This window comes from Salminus brasiliensis, chromosome 11 (assembly GCF_030463535.1).
Source record: "Salminus brasiliensis chromosome 11, fSalBra1.hap2, whole genome shotgun sequence".
NCBI lineage: Eukaryota > Metazoa > Chordata > Actinopteri > Characiformes > Bryconidae > Salminus > Salminus brasiliensis.
This window is the reverse complement of record NC_132888.1, coordinates 31,872,192-31,886,074: the sequence shown is the minus strand read 5'-3', so window position 1 is coordinate 31,886,074 and position 13,883 is coordinate 31,872,192. Positions and strand designations below refer to the sequence as shown.

Genomic DNA, 13,883 nt, shown 5'->3' with positions numbered 1-13,883 from the left:
TGAAATGGAATGCTTTTGCTTGGTTTTGAACAAATATGGTCTTAGCTATGAAATTTGAATCCTCTAGTTTGCAAGGTGCTTCTGCTTACGGCCATTCCACCTTTAGAATGCCTGATCTCGTCTGATCTCAGAAGCTACCTAGGGTTGGGCCTGGTTAGTACTTGAATGGGAGACTGTCTGGGAATACCAGGTGTTGTAAGCTTTTCCAATCCTGCAAACAATTAAAGCTTACATTTCCATGTTATTTACATCTTTTGCACAAATTTGTAGATGAAACTCTTTTGTGTTGTAAATGTTGATGTGTTAAAATGGAATGCTTTGTGTTGTAAATGTTGATGTGTTGAAATGGAATGCTTTTGCTTGGTTTTGAACAAATATGGTCTCAGCTATGAAATTTGAATCCTCTAGTTTGCAAGGTGCTTCTGCTTACGGCCATTCCACCCTTAGAATGCCTGATCTCGTCTGATCTCAGAAGCTACCTAGGGTTGGGCACGGTTAGTACTTGAATGGGAGACTGTCTGGGAATACCAGGTGTTGTAAGCTTTTCCAATCCTGCAAACAATTAAAGCTTACATTTCCATGTTATTTACATCTTTTGCACAAATTTGTAGATGAAACTCTTTTGTGTTGTAAATGTTGATGTGTTGAAATGGAATGCTTTGTGTTGTAAATGTTGATGTGTTGAAATGGAATGCTTTTGCTTGGTTTTGAACAAATATGGTCTTAGCTATGAAATTTGAATCCTCTAGTTTGCAAGGTGCTTCTGCTTACGGCCATTCCACCCTTAGAATGCCTGATCTCGTCTGATCTCAGAAGCTACCTAGGGTTGGGCCTGGTTAGTACTTGAATGGGAGACTGTCTGGGAATACCAGGTGTTGTAAGCTTTTCCAATCCTGCAAACAATTAAAGCTTACATTTCCATGTTATTTACATCTTTTGCACAAATTTGTAGTTGAAACTCTTTTGTGTTGTAAATGTTGATGTGTTGAAATGGAATGCTTTTGCTTGGTTTTGAACAAATATGGTCTGAGCTATGAAATTTGAATCCTCTAGTTTGCAAGGTGCTTCTGCTTACGGCCATTCCACCCTTAGAATGCCTAATCTCGTCTGATCTCAGAAGCTACCTAGGGTTGGGCCTGGTTAGTACTTGAATGGGAGACTGTCTGGGAATACCAGGTGTTGTAAGCTTTTCCAATCCTGCAAACAATTAAAGCTTACATTTCCATGTTATTTACATCTTTTGCACAAATTTGTATTTGAAACTCTTTTGTGTTGTAAATGTTGATGTGTTGAAATGGAATGCTTTTGCTTGGTTTTGAACAAATATGGTCTTAGCTATGAAATTTGAATCCTCTAGGTTTGCAAGGTGCTTCTGCCTACGGCCATTCCTCCCTTAGAATGCCTGATCTCGTCTGATCTCAGAAGCTACCTAGGGTTGGGCCTGGTTAGTACTTGAATGGGAGACTGTCTGGGAATACCCGGTGTTGTAAGCTTTTCCAATCCTGCAAACAATTAAAGCTTACATTTCCATGTTATTTACATCTTTTGCACAAATTTGTAGTTGAAACTCTTTTGTGTTGTAAATGTTGATGTGTTGAAATGGAATGCTTTTGCTTGGTTTTGAACAAATATGGTCTTAGCTATGAAATTTGAATCCTCTAGTTTGCAAGGTGCTTCTGCTTACGGCCATTCCACCCTTAGAATGCCTGATCTCGTCTGATCTCAGAAGCTACCTAGGGTTGGGCCTGGTTAGTACTTGAATGGGAGACTGTCTGGGAATACCAGGTGTTGTAAGCTTTTCCAATCCTGCAAACAATTAAAGCTTACATTTCCATGTTATTTACATCTTTTGCACAAATTTGTAGTTGAAACTCTTTTGTGTTGTAAATGTTGATGTGTTGAAATGGAATGCTTTTGCTTGGTTTTGAACAAATATGGTCTTAGCTATGAAATTTGAATCCTCTAGTTTGCAAGGTGCTTCTGCTTACGGCCATTCCACCCTTAGAATGCCTGATCTCGTCTGCTCTCAGAAGCTACCTAGGGTTGGGCCTGGTTAGTACTTGAATGGGAGACTGTCTTGGAATATCAGGTGTTGTAAGCTTTTCCAATCCTGCAAACAATTAAAGCTTACATTTCCATGTTATTTACATCTTTTGCACAAATTTGTAGATGAAACTCTTTTGTGTTGTAAATGTTGATGTGTTGAAATGGAATGCTTTGTGTTGTAAATGTTGATGTGTTGAAATGGAATGCTTTTGCTTGGTTTTGAACAAATATGGTCTTAGCTATGAAATTTGAATCCTCTAGTTTGCAAGGTGCTTCTGCTTACGGCCATTCCACCCTTAGAATGCCTGATCTCGTTTGATCTCAGAAGCTACCTAGGGTTGGGCCTGGTTAGTACTTGAATGGGAGACTGTCTGGGAATACCAGGTGTTGTAAGCTTTTCCAATCCTGCAAACAATTAAAGCTTACATTTCCATGTTATTTACATCTTTTGCACAAATTTGTAGATGAAACTCTTTTGTGTTGTAAATGTTGATGTGTTGAAATGGAATGCTTTGTGTTGTAAATGTTGATGTGTTGAAATGGAATGCTTTTGCTTGGTTTTGAACAAATATGATCTTAGCTATGAAATTTGAATCCTCTAGTTTGCAAGGTGCTTCTGCTTACGGCCATTCCTCCCTTAGAATGCCTGATCTCGTCTGATCTCAGAAGCTACCTAGGGTTGGGCCTGGTTAGTACTTGAATGGGAGACTGTCTGGGAATACCAGGTGTTGTAAGCTTTTCCAATCCTGCAAACAATTAAAGCTTACATTTCCATGTTATTTACATCTTTTGCACAAATTTGTAGTTGAAACTCTTTTGTGTTGTAAATGTTGATGTGTTGAAATGGAATGCTTTTGCTTGGTTTTGAACAAATATGGTCTTAGCTATGAAATTTGAATCCTCTAGTTTGCAAGGTGCTTCTGCTTACGGCCATTCCACCCTTAGAATGCCTGATCTCGTCTGATCTCAGAAGCTACCTAGGGTTGGGCCTGGTTAGTACTTGAATGGGAGACTGTCTGGGAATACCAGGTGTTGTAAGCTTTTCCAATCCTGCAAACAATTAAAGCTTACATTTCCATGTTATTTACATCTTTTGCACAAATTTGTAGTTGAAACTCTTTTGTGTTGTAAATGTTGATGTGTTGAAATGGAATGCTTTTGCTTGGTTTTGAACAAATATGGTCTTAGCTATGAAATTTGAATCCTCTAGTTTGCAAGGTGCTTCTGCTTACGGCCATTCCACCCTTAGAATGCCTGATCTCGTCTGATCTCAGAAGCTACCTAGGGTTGGGCCTGGTTAGTACTTGAATGGGAGACTGTCTGGGAATACCAGGTGTTGTAAGCTTTTCCAATCCTGCAAACAATTAAAGCTTACATTTCCATGTTATTTACATCTTTTGCACAAATTTGTAGTTGAAACTCTTTTGTGTTGTAAATGTTGATGTGTTGAAATGGAATGCTTTTGCTTGGTTTTGAACAAATATGGTCTTAGCTATGAAATTTGAATCCTCTAGTTTGCAAGGTGCTTCTGCTTACGGCCATTCCACCCTTAGAATGCATGATCTCGTCTGATCTCAGAAGCTACCTAGGGTTGGGCCTGGTTAGTACTTGAATGGGAGACTGTCTGGGAATACCAGGTGTTGTAAGCTTTTCCAATCCTGCAAACAATTAAAGCTTACATTTCCATGTTATTTACATCTTTTGCACAAATTTGTAGTTGAAACTCTTTTGTGTTGTAAATGTTGATGTGTTGAAATGGAATGCTTTTGCTTGGTTTTGAACAAATATGGTCTTAGCTATGAAATTTGAATCCTCTAGTTTGCAAGGTGCTTCTGCTTAAGGCCATTCCACCCTTAGAATGCCTGATCTCGTCTGATCTCAGAAGCTACCTAGGGTTGGGCCTGGTTAGTACTTGAATGGGAGACTGTCTGGGAATATCAGGTGTTGTAAGCTTTTCCAATCCTGCAAACAATTAAAGCTTACATTTCCATGTTATTTACATCTTTTGCACAAATTTGTAGTTGAAACTCTTTTGTGTTGTAAATGTTGATGTGTTGAAATGGAATGCTTTTGCTTGGTTTTGAACAAATATGGTCTTAGCTATGAAATTTGAATCCTCTAGTTTGCAAGGTGCTTCTGCTTACGGCCATTCCACCCTTAGAATGCCTGATCTCGTCTGATCTCAGAAGCTACCTAGGGTTGGGCCTGGTTAGTACTTGAATGGGAGACTGTCTGGGAATACCAGGTGTTGTAAGCTTTTCCAATCCTGCAAACAATTAAAGCTTACATTTCCATGTTATTTACATCTTTTGCACAAATTTGTAGTTGAAACTCTTTTGTGTTGTAAATGTTGATGTGTTGAAATGGAATGCTTTGTGTTGTAAATGTTGATGTGTTGAAATTGAATGCTTTTGCTTGGTTTTGAACAAATATGGTCTTAGCTATGAAATTTGAATCCTCTAGTTTGCAAGGTGCTTCTGCTTACGGCCATTCCACCCGTAGAATCCCTGATCTCGTCTGATCTCAGAAGCTACCTAGGGTTGGGCCTGGTTAGTACTTGAATGGGAGACTGTCTGGGAATATCAGGTGTTGTAAGCTTTTCCAATCCTGCAAACAATTAAAGCTTACATTTCCATGTTATTTACATCTTTTGCACAAATTTGTAGTTGAAACTCTTTTGTGTTGTAAATGTTGATGTGTTGAAATGGAATGCTTTTGCTTGGTTTTGAACAAATATGGTCTTAGCTATGAAATTTGAATCCTCTAGTTTGCAAGGTGCTTCTGCTTAAGGCCATTCCACCCTTAGAATGCCTGATCTCATCTGATCTCAGAAGCTACCTAGGGTTGGGCCTGGTTAGTACTTGAATGGGAGACTGTCTGGGAATATCAGGTGTTGTAAGCTTTTCCAATCCTGCAAACAATTAAAGCTTACATTTCCATGTTATTTACATCTTTTGCACAAATTTGTAGTTGAAACTCTTTTGTGTTGTAAATGTTGATGTGTTGAAATGGAATGCTTTTGCTTGGTTTTGAACAAATATGGTCTTAGCTATGAAATTTGAATCCTCTAGGTTTGCAAGGTGCTTCTGCTTACGGCCATTCCACCCTTAGAATGCCTGATCTCGTCTGATCTCAGAAGCTACCTAGGGTTGGGCCTGGTTAGTACTTGAATGGGAGACTGTCTGGGAATACCAGGTGTTGTAAGCTTTTCCAATCCTGCAAACAATTAAAGCTTACATTTCCATGTTATTTACATCTTTTGCACAAATTTGTAGTTGAAACTCTTTTGTGTTGTAAATGTTGATGTGTTGAAATGGAATGCTTTTGCTTGGTTTTGAACAAATATGGTCTTAGCTATGAAATTTGAATCCTCTAGTTTGCAAGGTGCTTCTGCTTACGGCCATTCCACCCTTAGAATGCCTGATCTCGTCTGATCTCAGAAGCTACCTAGGGTTGGGCCTGGTTAGTACTTGAATGGGAGACTGTCTGGGAATACCAGGTGTTGTAAGCTTTTCCAATCCTGCAAACAATTAAAGCTTACATTTCCATGTTATTTACATCTTTTGCACAAATTTGTAGTTGAAACTCTTTTGTGTTGTAAATGTTGATGTGTTGAAATGGAATGCTTTTGCTTGGTTTTGAACAAATATGGTCTTAGCTATGAAATTTGAATCCTCTAGTTTGCAAGGTGCTTCTGCTTACGGCCATTCCACCCTTAGAATGCCTGATCTCGTCTGATCTCAGAAGCTACCTAGGGTTGGGCCTGGTTAGTACTTGAATGGGAGACTGTCTGGGAATACCAGGTGTTGTAAGCTTTTCCAATCCTGCAAACAATTAAAGCTTACATTTCCATGTTTTTTACATCTTTTGCACAAATTTGTAGTTGAAACTCTTTTGTGTTGTAAATGTTGATGTGTTGAAATGGAATGCTTTTGCTTGGTTTTGAACAAATATGGTCTTAGCTATGAAATTTGAATCCTCTAGTTTGCAAGGTGCTTCTGCTTACGGCCATTCCACCCTTAGAATGCCTGATCTCGTCTGATCTCAGAAGCTACCTAGGGTTGGGCCTGGTTAGTACTTGAATGGGAGACTGTCTGGGAATACCAGGTGTTGTAAGCTTTTCCAATCCTGCAAACAATTAAAGCTTACATTTCCATGTTATTTACATCTTTTGCACAAATTTGTAGTTGAAACTCTTTTGTGTTGTAAATGTTGATGTGTTGAAATGGAATGCTTTTGCTTGGTTTTGAACAAATATGGTCTTAGCTATGAAATTTGAATCCTCTAGTTTGCAAGGTGCTTCTGCTTACGGCCATTCCACCCTTAGAATGCCTGATCTCGTCTGATCTCAGAAGCTACCTAGGGTTGGGCCTGGTTAGTACTTGAATGGGAGACTGTCTGGGAATACCAGGTGTTGTAAGCTTTTCCAATCCTGCAAACAATTAAAGCTTACATTTCCATGTTATTTACATCTTTTGCACAAATTTGTAGTTGAAACTCTTTTGTGTTGTAAATGTTGATGTGTTGAAATGGAATGCTTTGTGTTGTAAATGTTGATGTGTTGAAATGGAATGCTTTTGCTTGGTTTTGAACAAATATGGTCTTAGCTATGAAATTTGAATCCTCTAGTTTGCAAGGTGCTTCTGCTTACGGCCATTCCACCCGTAGAATCCCTGATCTCGTCTGATCTCAGAAGCTACCTAGGGTTGGGCCTGGTTAGTACTTGAATGGGAGACTGTCTGGGAATATCAGGTGTTGTAAGCTTTTCCAATCCTGCAAACAATTAAAGCTTACATTTCCATGTTATTTACATCTTTTGCACAAATTTGTAGTTGAAACTCTTTTGTGTTGTAAATGTTGATGTGTTGAAATGGAATGCTTTTGCTTGGTTTTGAACAAATATGGTCTTAGCTATGAAATTTGAATCCTCTAGGTTTGCAAGGTGCTTCTGCTTACGGCCATTCCACCCTTAGAATGCCTGATCTCGTCTGATCTCAGAAGCTACCTAGGGTTGGGCCTGGTTAGTACTTGAATGGGAGACTGTCTGGGAATACCAGGTGTTGTAAGCTTTTCCAATCCTGCAAACAATTAAAGCTTACATTTCCATGTTTTTTACATCTTTTGCACAAATTTGTAGTTGAAACTCTTTTGTGTTGTAAATGTTGATGTGTTGAAATGGAATGCTTTTGCTTGGTTTTGAACAAATATGGTCTTAGCTATGAAATTTGAATCCTCTAGTTTGCAAGGTGCTTCTGCTTACGGCCATTCCACCCTTAGAATGCCTGATCTCGTCTGATCTCAGAAGCTACCTAGGGTTGGGCCTGGTTAGTACTTGAATGGGAGACTGTCTGGGAATACCAGGTGTTGTAAGCTTTTCCAATCCTGCAAACAATTAAAGCTTACATTTCCATGTTATTTACATCTTTTGCACAAATTTGTAGTTGAAACTCTTTTGTGTTGTAAATGTTGATGTGTTGAAATGGAATGCTTTTGCTTGGTTTTGAACAAATATGGTCTTAGCTATGAAATTTGAATCCTCTAGTTTGCAAGGTGCTTCTGCTTACGGCCATTCCACCCTTAGAATGCCTGATCTCGTCTGATCTCAGAAGCTACCTAGGGTTGGGCCTGGTTAGTACTTGAATGGGAGACTGTCTGGGAATACCAGGTGTTGTAAGCTTTTCCAATCCTGCAAACAATTAAAGCTTACATTTCCATGTTATTTACATCTTTTGCACAAATTTTTAGTTGAAACTCTTTTGTGTTGTAAATGTTGATGTGTTGAAATGGAATGCTTTTGCTTGGTTTTGAACAAATATGGTCTTAGCTATGAAATTTGAATCCTCTAGTTTGCAAGGTGCTTCTGCTTACGGCCATTCCACCCTTAGAATTCCTGATCTCGTCTGATCTCAGAAGCTACCTAGGGTTGGGCCTGGTTAGTACTTGAATGGGAGACTGTCTGGGAATACCAGGTGTTGTAAGCTTTTCCAACCCTGCAAACAATTAAAGCTTACATTTCCATGTTATTTACATCTTTTGCACAAATTTGTAGTTGAAACTCTTTTGTGTTGTAAATGTTGATGTGTTGAAATGGAATGCTTTTGCTTGGTTTTGAACAAATATGGTCTTAGCTATGAAATTTGAATCCTCTAGTTTGCAAGGTGCTTCTGCTTACGGCCATTCCACCCTTAGAATGCCTGATCTCGTCTGATCTCAGAAGCTACCTAGGGTTGGGCCTGGTTAGTACTTGAATGGGAGACTGTCTGGGAATATCAGGTGTTGTAAGCTTTTCCAATCCTGCAAACAATTAAAGCTTACATTTCCATGTTATTTACATCTTTTGCACAAATTTGTAGTTGAAACTCTTTTGTGTTGTAAATGTTGATGTGTTGAAATGGAATGCTTTTGCTTGGTTTTGAACAAATATGGTCTTAGCTATGAAATTTGAATCCTCTAGTTTGCAAGGTGCTTCTGCTTACGGCCATTCCACCCTTAGAATGCCTGATCTCGTCTGATCTCAGAAGCTACCTAGGGTTGGGCCTGGTTAGTACTTGAATGGGAGACTGTCTGGGAATACCAGGTGTTGTAAGCTTTTCCAATCCTGCAAACAATTAAAGCTTACATTTCCATGTTATTTACATCTTTTGCACAAATTTGTAGTTGAAACTCTTTTGTGTTGTAAATGTTGATGTGTTGAAATGGAATGCTTTTGCTTGGTTTTGAACAAATATGGTCTTAGCTATGAAATTTGAATCCTCTAGTTTGCAAGGTGCTTCTGCTTACGGCCATTCCACCCTTAGAATTCCTGATCTCGTCTGATCTCAGAAGCTACCTAGGGTTGGGCCTGGTTAGTACTTGAATGGGAGACTGTCTGGGAATACCAGGTGTTGTAAGCTTTTCCAATCCTGCAAACAATTAAAGCTTACATTTCCATGTTATTTACATCTTTTGCACAAATTTGTAGTTGAAACTCTTTTGTGTTGTAAATGTTGATGTGTTGAAATGGAATGCTTTTGCTTGGTTTTGAACAAATATGGTCTTAGCTATGAAATTTGAATCCTCTAGTTTGCAAGGTGCTTCTGCTTACGGCCATTCCACCCTTAGAATGCCTGATCTCGTCTGATCTCAGAAGCTACCTAGGGTTGGGCCTGGTTAGTACTTGAATGGGAGACTGTCTGGGAATACCAGGTGTTGTAAGCTTTTCCAATCCTGCAAACAATTAAAGCTTACATTTCCATGTTATTTACATCTTTTGCACAAATTTGTAGTTGAAACTCTTTTGTGTTGTAAATGTTGATGTGTTGAAATGGAATGCTTTTGCTTGGTTTTGAACAAATATGGTCTTAGCTATGAAATTTGAATCCTCTAGTTTGCAAGGTGCTTCTGCTTACGGCCATTCCACCCTTAGAATGCCTGATCTCGTCTGATCTCAGAAGCTACCTAGGGTTGGGCCTGGTTAGTACTTGAATGGGAGACTGTCTGGGAATACCAGGTGTTGTAAGCTTTTCCAATCCTGCAAACAATTAAAGCTTACATTTCCATGTTTTTTACATCTTTTGCACAAATTTGTAGTTGAAACTCTTTTGTGTTGTAAATGTTGATGTGTTGAAATGGAATGCTTTTGCTTGGTTTTGAACAAATATGGTCTTAGCTATGAAATTTGAATCCTCTAGTTTGCAAGGTGCTTCTGCTTACGGCCATTCCACCCTTAGAATGCCTGATCTCGTCTGATCTCAGAAGCTACCTAGGGTTGGGCCTGGTTAGTACTTGAATGGGAGACTGTCTGGGAATACCAGGTGTTGTAAGCTTTTCCAATCCTGCAAACAATTAAAGCTTACATTTCCATGTTATTTACATCTTTTGCACAAATTTGTAGTTGAAACTCTTTTGTGTTGTAAATGTTGATGTGTTGAAATGGAATGCTTTTGCTTGGTTTTGAACAAATATGGTCTTAGCTATGAAATTTGAATCCTCTAGTTTGCAAGGTGCTTCTGCTTACGGCCATTCCACCCTTAGAATGCCTGATCTCGTCTGATCTCAGAAGCTACCTAGGGTTGGGCCTGGTTAGTACTTGAATGGGAGACTGTCTGGGAATACCAGGTGTTGTAAGCTTTTCCAATCCTGCAAACAATTAAAGCTTACATTTCCATGTTATTTACATCTTTTGCACAAATTTGTAGTTGAAACTCTTTTGTGTTGTAAATGTTGATGTGTTGAAATGGAATGCTTTGTGTTGTAAATGTTGATGTGTTGAAATGGAATGCTTTTGCTTGGTTTTGAACAAATATGGTCTTAGCTATGAAATTTGAATCCTCTAGTTTGCAAGGTGCTTCTGCTTACGGCCATTCCACCCGTAGAATCCCTGATCTCGTCTGATCTCAGAAGCTACCTAGGGTTGGGCCTGGTTAGTACTTGAATGGGAGACTGTCTGGGAATATCAGGTGTTGTAAGCTTTTCCAATCCTGCAAACAATTAAAGCTTACATTTCCATGTTATTTACATCTTTTGCACAAATTTGTAGTTGAAACTCTTTTGTGTTGTAAATGTTGATGTGTTGAAATGGAATGCTTTTGCTTGGTTTTGAACAAATATGGTCTTAGCTATGAAATTTGAATCCTCTAGGTTTGCAAGGTGCTTCTGCTTACGGCCATTCCACCCTTAGAATGCCTGATCTCGTCTGATCTCAGAAGCTACCTAGGGTTGGGCCTGGTTAGTACTTGAATGGGAGACTGTCTGGGAATACCAGGTGTTGTAAGCTTTTCCAATCCTGCAAACAATTAAAGCTTACATTTCCATGTTTTTTACATCTTTTGCACAAATTTGTAGTTGAAACTCTTTTGTGTTGTAAATGTTGATGTGTTGAAATGGAATGCTTTTGCTTGGTTTTGAACAAATATGGTCTTAGCTATGAAATTTGAATCCTCTAGTTTGCAAGGTGCTTCTGCTTACGGCCATTCCACCCTTAGAATGCCTGATCTCGTCTGATCTCAGAAGCTACCTAGGGTTGGGCCTGGTTAGTACTTGAATGGGAGACTGTCTGGGAATACCAGGTGTTGTAAGCTTTTCCAATCCTGCAAACAATTAAAGCTTACATTTCCATGTTATTTACATCTTTTGCACAAATTTGTAGTTGAAACTCTTTTGTGTTGTAAATGTTGATGTGTTGAAATGGAATGCTTTTGCTTGGTTTTGAACAAATATGGTCTTAGCTATGAAATTTGAATCCTCTAGTTTGCAAGGTGCTTCTGCTTACGGCCATTCCACCCTTAGAATGCCTGATCTCGTCTGATCTCAGAAGCTACCTAGGGTTGGGCCTGGTTAGTACTTGAATGGGAGACTGTCTGGGAATACCAGGTGTTGTAAGCTTTTCCAATCCTGCAAACAATTAAAGCTTACATTTCCATGTTATTTACATCTTTTGCACAAATTTTTAGTTGAAACTCTTTTGTGTTGTAAATGTTGATGTGTTGAAATGGAATGCTTTTGCTTGGTTTTGAACAAATATGGTCTTAGCTATGAAATTTGAATCCTCTAGTTTGCAAGGTGCTTCTGCTTACGGCCATTCCACCCTTAGAATTCCTGATCTCGTCTGATCTCAGAAGCTACCTAGGGTTGGGCCTGGTTAGTACTTGAATGGGAGACTGTCTGGGAATACCAGGTGTTGTAAGCTTTTCCAACCCTGCAAACAATTAAAGCTTACATTTCCATGTTATTTACATCTTTTGCACAAATTTGTAGTTGAAACTCTTTTGTGTTGTAAATGTTGATGTGTTGAAATGGAATGCTTTTGCTTGGTTTTGAACAAATATGGTCTTAGCTATGAAATTTGAATCCTCTAGTTTGCAAGGTGCTTCTGCTTACGGCCATTCCACCCTTAGAATGCCTGATCTCGTCTGATCTCAGAAGCTACCTAGGGTTGGGCCTGGTTAGTACTTGAATGGGAGACTGTCTGGGAATATCAGGTGTTGTAAGCTTTTCCAATCCTGCAAACAATTAAAGCTTACATTTCCATGTTATTTACATCTTTTGCACAAATTTGTAGTTGAAACTCTTTTGTGTTGTAAATGTTGATGTGTTGAAATGGAATGCTTTTGCTTGGTTTTGAACAAATATGGTCTTAGCTATGAAATTTGAATCCTCTAGTTTGCAAGGTGCTTCTGCTTACGGCCATTCCACCCTTAGAATGCCTGATCTCGTCTGATCTCAGAAGCTACCTAGGGTTGGGCCTGGTTAGTACTTGAATGGGAGACTGTCTGGGAATACCAGGTGTTGTAAGCTTTTCCAATCCTGCAAACAATTAAAGCTTACATTTCCATGTTATTTACATCTTTTGCACAAATTTGTAGTTGAAACTCTTTTGTGTTGTAAATGTTGATGTGTTGAAATGGAATGCTTTTGCTTGGTTTTGAACAAATATGGTCTTAGCTATGAAATTTGAATCCTCTAGTTTGCAAGGTGCTTCTGCTTACGGCCATTCCACCCTTAGAATTCCTGATCTCGTCTGATCTCAGAAGCTACCTAGGGTTGGGCCTGGTTAGTACTTGAATGGGAGACTGTCTGGGAATACCAGGTGTTGTAAGCTTTTCCAATCCTGCAAACAATTAAAGCTTACATTTCCATGTTATTTACATCTTTTGCACAAATTTGTAGTTGAAACTCTTTTGTGTTGTAAATGTTGATGTGTTGAAATGGAATGCTTTTGCTTGGTTTTGAACAAATATGGTCTTAGCTATGAAATTTGAATCCTCTAGTTTGCAAGGTGCTTCTGCTTACGGCCATTCCACCCTTAGAATGCCTGATCTCGTCTGATCTCAGAAGCTACCTAGGGTTGGGCCTGGTTAGTACTTGAATGGGAGACTGTCTGGGAATACCAGGTGTTGTAAGCTTTTCCAATCCTGCAAACAATTAAAGCTTACATTTCCATGTTATTTACATCTTTTGCACAAATTTGTAGTTGAAACTCTTTTGTGTTGTAAATGTTGATGTGTTGAAATGGAATGCTTTTGCTTGGTTTTGAACAAATATGGTCTTAGCTATGAAATTTGAATCCTCTAGTTTGCAAGGTGCTTCTGCTTACTGCCATTCCACCCTTAGAATGCCTGATCTCGTCTGATCTCAGAAGCTACCTAGGGTTGGGCCTGGTTAGTACTTGAATGGGAGACTGTCTGGGAATACCAGGTGTTGTAAGCTTTTCCAATCCTGCAAACAATTAAAGCTTACATTTCCATGTTATTTACATCTTTTGCACAAATTTGTAGTTGAAACTCTTTTGTGTTGTAAATGTTGATGTGTTGAAATGGAATGCTTTTGCTTGGTTTTGAACAAATATGGTCTTAGCTATGAAATTTGAATCCTCTAGTTTGCAAGGTGCTTCTGCTTACGGCCATTCCACCCTTAGAATTCCTGATCTCGTCTGATCTCAGAAGCTACCTAGGGTTGGGCCTGGTTAGTACTTGAATGGGAGACTGTCTGGGAATACCAGGTGTTGTAAGCTTTTCCAACCCTGCAAACAATTAAAGCTTACATTTCCATGTTATTTACATCTTTTGCACAAATTTGTAGTTGAAACTCTTTTGTGTTGTAAATGTTGATGTGTTGAAATGGAATGCTTTTGCTTGGTTTTGAACAAATATGGTCTTAGCTATGAAATTTGAATCCTCTAGTTTGCAAGGTGCTTCTGCTTACGGCCATTCCACCCTTAGAATGCCTGATCTCGTCTGATCTCAGAAGCTACCTAGGGTTGGGCCTGGTTAGTACTTGAATGGGAGACTGTCTGGGAATATCAGGTGTTGTAAGCTTTTCCAATCCTGCAAACAATTAAAGCTTACATTTCCATGTTA

At 39.0% G+C, this 13,883-nt stretch overlaps 45 pseudogenes; all 45 read left to right on the top strand.

Annotated features, from left to right (window-relative positions):
• Positions 1 to 83: 83 nt before the first annotated feature.
• On the top strand, positions 84 to 202 carry LOC140570536 (5S ribosomal RNA; annotated as a pseudogene).
• Positions 203 to 424: 222 nt separating this feature from the next.
• LOC140572880 (5S ribosomal RNA) lies at positions 425 to 543 on the top strand (annotated as a pseudogene).
• A 222-nt stretch (positions 544 to 765) lies between these two features.
• On the top strand, positions 766 to 884 carry LOC140569200 (5S ribosomal RNA; annotated as a pseudogene).
• A 185-nt stretch (positions 885 to 1,069) lies between these two features.
• Positions 1,070 to 1,188, top strand: LOC140572715 (5S ribosomal RNA; annotated as a pseudogene).
• Positions 1,189 to 1,374: 186 nt separating this feature from the next.
• On the top strand, positions 1,375 to 1,493 carry LOC140572822 (5S ribosomal RNA; annotated as a pseudogene).
• Positions 1,494 to 1,678: 185 nt separating this feature from the next.
• On the top strand, positions 1,679 to 1,797 carry LOC140569199 (5S ribosomal RNA; annotated as a pseudogene).
• A 185-nt stretch (positions 1,798 to 1,982) lies between these two features.
• LOC140566814 (5S ribosomal RNA) lies at positions 1,983 to 2,101 on the top strand (annotated as a pseudogene).
• Positions 2,102 to 2,323: 222 nt separating this feature from the next.
• LOC140570268 (5S ribosomal RNA) lies at positions 2,324 to 2,442 on the top strand (annotated as a pseudogene).
• Positions 2,443 to 2,664: 222 nt separating this feature from the next.
• Positions 2,665 to 2,783, top strand: LOC140570186 (5S ribosomal RNA; annotated as a pseudogene).
• Positions 2,784 to 2,968: 185 nt separating this feature from the next.
• On the top strand, positions 2,969 to 3,087 carry LOC140569198 (5S ribosomal RNA; annotated as a pseudogene).
• Positions 3,088 to 3,272: 185 nt separating this feature from the next.
• Positions 3,273 to 3,391, top strand: LOC140569197 (5S ribosomal RNA; annotated as a pseudogene).
• Positions 3,392 to 3,576: 185 nt separating this feature from the next.
• Positions 3,577 to 3,695, top strand: LOC140572324 (5S ribosomal RNA; annotated as a pseudogene).
• A 185-nt stretch (positions 3,696 to 3,880) lies between these two features.
• Positions 3,881 to 3,999, top strand: LOC140566333 (5S ribosomal RNA; annotated as a pseudogene).
• A 185-nt stretch (positions 4,000 to 4,184) lies between these two features.
• Positions 4,185 to 4,303, top strand: LOC140569196 (5S ribosomal RNA; annotated as a pseudogene).
• A 222-nt stretch (positions 4,304 to 4,525) lies between these two features.
• On the top strand, positions 4,526 to 4,644 carry LOC140566116 (5S ribosomal RNA; annotated as a pseudogene).
• A 185-nt stretch (positions 4,645 to 4,829) lies between these two features.
• On the top strand, positions 4,830 to 4,948 carry LOC140573264 (5S ribosomal RNA; annotated as a pseudogene).
• A 186-nt stretch (positions 4,949 to 5,134) lies between these two features.
• Positions 5,135 to 5,253, top strand: LOC140569195 (5S ribosomal RNA; annotated as a pseudogene).
• Positions 5,254 to 5,438: 185 nt separating this feature from the next.
• Positions 5,439 to 5,557, top strand: LOC140569194 (5S ribosomal RNA; annotated as a pseudogene).
• Positions 5,558 to 5,742: 185 nt separating this feature from the next.
• Positions 5,743 to 5,861, top strand: LOC140569193 (5S ribosomal RNA; annotated as a pseudogene).
• A 185-nt stretch (positions 5,862 to 6,046) lies between these two features.
• On the top strand, positions 6,047 to 6,165 carry LOC140569190 (5S ribosomal RNA; annotated as a pseudogene).
• Positions 6,166 to 6,350: 185 nt separating this feature from the next.
• On the top strand, positions 6,351 to 6,469 carry LOC140569189 (5S ribosomal RNA; annotated as a pseudogene).
• Positions 6,470 to 6,691: 222 nt separating this feature from the next.
• Positions 6,692 to 6,810, top strand: LOC140566115 (5S ribosomal RNA; annotated as a pseudogene).
• A 186-nt stretch (positions 6,811 to 6,996) lies between these two features.
• LOC140569188 (5S ribosomal RNA) lies at positions 6,997 to 7,115 on the top strand (annotated as a pseudogene).
• A 185-nt stretch (positions 7,116 to 7,300) lies between these two features.
• Positions 7,301 to 7,419, top strand: LOC140569187 (5S ribosomal RNA; annotated as a pseudogene).
• Positions 7,420 to 7,604: 185 nt separating this feature from the next.
• On the top strand, positions 7,605 to 7,723 carry LOC140569186 (5S ribosomal RNA; annotated as a pseudogene).
• Positions 7,724 to 7,908: 185 nt separating this feature from the next.
• Positions 7,909 to 8,027, top strand: LOC140569968 (5S ribosomal RNA; annotated as a pseudogene).
• Positions 8,028 to 8,212: 185 nt separating this feature from the next.
• Positions 8,213 to 8,331, top strand: LOC140570684 (5S ribosomal RNA; annotated as a pseudogene).
• A 185-nt stretch (positions 8,332 to 8,516) lies between these two features.
• Positions 8,517 to 8,635, top strand: LOC140569185 (5S ribosomal RNA; annotated as a pseudogene).
• A 185-nt stretch (positions 8,636 to 8,820) lies between these two features.
• Positions 8,821 to 8,939, top strand: LOC140569967 (5S ribosomal RNA; annotated as a pseudogene).
• Positions 8,940 to 9,124: 185 nt separating this feature from the next.
• Positions 9,125 to 9,243, top strand: LOC140569184 (5S ribosomal RNA; annotated as a pseudogene).
• Positions 9,244 to 9,428: 185 nt separating this feature from the next.
• Positions 9,429 to 9,547, top strand: LOC140569183 (5S ribosomal RNA; annotated as a pseudogene).
• Positions 9,548 to 9,732: 185 nt separating this feature from the next.
• Positions 9,733 to 9,851, top strand: LOC140569182 (5S ribosomal RNA; annotated as a pseudogene).
• A 185-nt stretch (positions 9,852 to 10,036) lies between these two features.
• On the top strand, positions 10,037 to 10,155 carry LOC140569181 (5S ribosomal RNA; annotated as a pseudogene).
• A 222-nt stretch (positions 10,156 to 10,377) lies between these two features.
• On the top strand, positions 10,378 to 10,496 carry LOC140566114 (5S ribosomal RNA; annotated as a pseudogene).
• A 186-nt stretch (positions 10,497 to 10,682) lies between these two features.
• LOC140569179 (5S ribosomal RNA) lies at positions 10,683 to 10,801 on the top strand (annotated as a pseudogene).
• A 185-nt stretch (positions 10,802 to 10,986) lies between these two features.
• Positions 10,987 to 11,105, top strand: LOC140569178 (5S ribosomal RNA; annotated as a pseudogene).
• A 185-nt stretch (positions 11,106 to 11,290) lies between these two features.
• On the top strand, positions 11,291 to 11,409 carry LOC140569177 (5S ribosomal RNA; annotated as a pseudogene).
• Positions 11,410 to 11,594: 185 nt separating this feature from the next.
• On the top strand, positions 11,595 to 11,713 carry LOC140569966 (5S ribosomal RNA; annotated as a pseudogene).
• Positions 11,714 to 11,898: 185 nt separating this feature from the next.
• Positions 11,899 to 12,017, top strand: LOC140570683 (5S ribosomal RNA; annotated as a pseudogene).
• Positions 12,018 to 12,202: 185 nt separating this feature from the next.
• LOC140569176 (5S ribosomal RNA) lies at positions 12,203 to 12,321 on the top strand (annotated as a pseudogene).
• A 185-nt stretch (positions 12,322 to 12,506) lies between these two features.
• On the top strand, positions 12,507 to 12,625 carry LOC140569965 (5S ribosomal RNA; annotated as a pseudogene).
• A 185-nt stretch (positions 12,626 to 12,810) lies between these two features.
• On the top strand, positions 12,811 to 12,929 carry LOC140569175 (5S ribosomal RNA; annotated as a pseudogene).
• Positions 12,930 to 13,114: 185 nt separating this feature from the next.
• On the top strand, positions 13,115 to 13,233 carry LOC140571767 (5S ribosomal RNA; annotated as a pseudogene).
• Positions 13,234 to 13,418: 185 nt separating this feature from the next.
• Positions 13,419 to 13,537, top strand: LOC140569964 (5S ribosomal RNA; annotated as a pseudogene).
• A 185-nt stretch (positions 13,538 to 13,722) lies between these two features.
• LOC140570681 (5S ribosomal RNA) lies at positions 13,723 to 13,841 on the top strand (annotated as a pseudogene).
• The last annotated feature ends 42 nt before the right edge of the window (positions 13,842 to 13,883 follow it).